The sequence below is a fragment of the Nothobranchius furzeri genome, chromosome 9, assembly GCF_043380555.1.
Source record: "Nothobranchius furzeri strain GRZ-AD chromosome 9, NfurGRZ-RIMD1, whole genome shotgun sequence".
Lineage (NCBI taxonomy): Eukaryota > Metazoa > Chordata > Actinopteri > Cyprinodontiformes > Nothobranchiidae > Nothobranchius > Nothobranchius furzeri.
In genome coordinates, this window is record NC_091749.1 from 40,789,105 (window position 1) to 40,791,124 (window position 2,020).

General features: G+C 43.9%; 1 long non-coding RNA gene across 1 annotated transcript; it reads left to right on the forward strand.

The window, feature by feature from the left end:
* The first annotated feature begins 421 nt into the window (after window positions 1-421).
* On the forward strand, window positions 422-1,617 carry LOC139071777 (uncharacterized). The gene is made up of 4 exons (XR_011521600.1): window positions 422-522; window positions 587-692; window positions 771-834; window positions 912-1,617. It is a non-coding gene; the product is annotated as an uncharacterized lncRNA (long non-coding RNA).
* Window positions 1,618-2,020: the final 403 nt, after the last annotated feature.

Consider the following 2,020-nt stretch of genomic DNA (forward strand, 5'->3'; position numbering starts at 1 on the left):
TGAGGCATCCACAGGAAGAGCCGACATGCAAAGAAGGGGCCAGGGGAGGCGGGAGGCTGATTGTAGATTGCCCGGGGCTGGGGAGGATACCACCAGGGACTGAGCTCCGTGATGAGCCGCGGCCTCCCAGCACCGTCCCTGGTGAACAGCACCCGGTCGATCCTCTCCTGCTGTTCTGCAGTCAGAACTGCCTGCCAGGACTCAGGCAGCAACTAGAGAGAGAGAACAAAGCAGCAGAGTAAGAAAGGCCTGAGGGAACCCTTAATGTCTGATGCCTCACCTTAGAGCTGGCAGCAACCAAGCAAAGTGTAACTGAACCCAAACTTACAACATCTGTTCACATCTGACTGTTACCAACAAAATATGAAATGAACACATTTCTGTCACTTACTTCCCCCTTGGTCAGCTACCGCCTGGACCAGCTCTTCATCAATGGGCTCCCCAGATGCTGTGGGTGGACGAGCTGGTCTGAAGGAGGCTGGAAATCAAATCATCAAACATCAGGCTTCTGCTCCAGAAAGCGTGAGTGTGAAACACTCAATGTGCTAACCTTGAGCTAAAGAATACAAATGAGATCATTAAACAGGTTCCTGGGTTCGACTCCTGGCCGGCCAAATCGAGACCGAAGCATCTCTGGGCAAGATGCTGAACCCCCAGCCCTCCGGCAGACCCCGGAGCCACCAAAACAGAAAGTTGAGCAAAGGGAAGGGACACAGGGTGGCCCAGAAACAATTGAATGATTGCTAATTGCTGATTTTTGATTCTCATAGGCAGATGATAGCACACACACACGGGTGGCAACAGCGGCAACGGTGGAGGCGCTACAAAATACTGGTAGGTTAGGTTGTTGATGATAGAAACAATTGATAGTGATAATGATAACAATAACAATCATGATCATGTCGTGGCAGAACCTAGCTGCTGTGGACCCGCCACCAGATGGATGAGCCACACAGGCGACGTGCAGAACCGCCGTGTTGACATGTTCAGGAGCATGCTTCATTACTGCTGCTGCAGAAGAGGCTGGTTCACTTAAAGGCCCCATGTGTGAAATCCATTGAAATCATGATGAAATAATGTGACTCTTTAGCACCACGCAGTTCACAGAAGGTATTGCAGCTGCGGTGGCCCACTCCTGAGTTTGACTGTATAATCAATTTCCAACCCGTCAGTGGCGGCTGGTGAAAAATATTTTTGGTGGGGCTGTGCAATTTTTTTAAACAAACTTGTGCTTTCTGAGCTTTGTGCACAACTTCACTATTTCCTGAATTAAGCACAGCTCTTTTATTTCCTGTCTTACATCATTGGACAAACTGATTAATCCAGGAGTGTCTGACTATTGGCACGCTGCCTTGCAGACCAAGCTTGAAAAATACTGCATTAAATTGCACATAAAATAACATGACCATAAATGGTAAATAGGCAATGCAAGAGGCAAGTAACAAAAACATTTTGTTTAATTTCAACATTTGAGTGAACACGAAAAATTATGAGCAGGTCACTGTTACAGTAATGGTAGTAAACACTACTTAGACAAAATGCCAGAAATTTACACTGTTAGGACTTATGGAAAGTGGAAACACTTTCATAGGAAATAATGTCATCAGTATCCTCTTACAAATGTCATATTTCCCAATTTTTTGGACAATAACACATTTCTGGTTCTCAATGAGATGTTTTTACTTCAAATGTGAAAACATCTCATTGAGAATCAGAAATGTTTTATTGTCCCAAAAGCTGGGAAATTTGTTTGCTGCAGCAGAAGTGTAACAAGTAAAATGGAATCATATTTATGTATGTACAAATTTACTTGAAATACACATTTACATGATTAAATATGTATAATAGGTATGTGTGTTGAAATTAGTTTTTACAGTTATTGCACATTAAACAATGTACATGTTATTAAACAAATGTCCCGGTTTGTGGGTCAACCAAGGATTTCAGATTCTGATTGTCTTGTTTACAGAAATGTAATGTACAGCTTACCTCTGCACCCAGCTGCTGTTCTCCCTGTCCA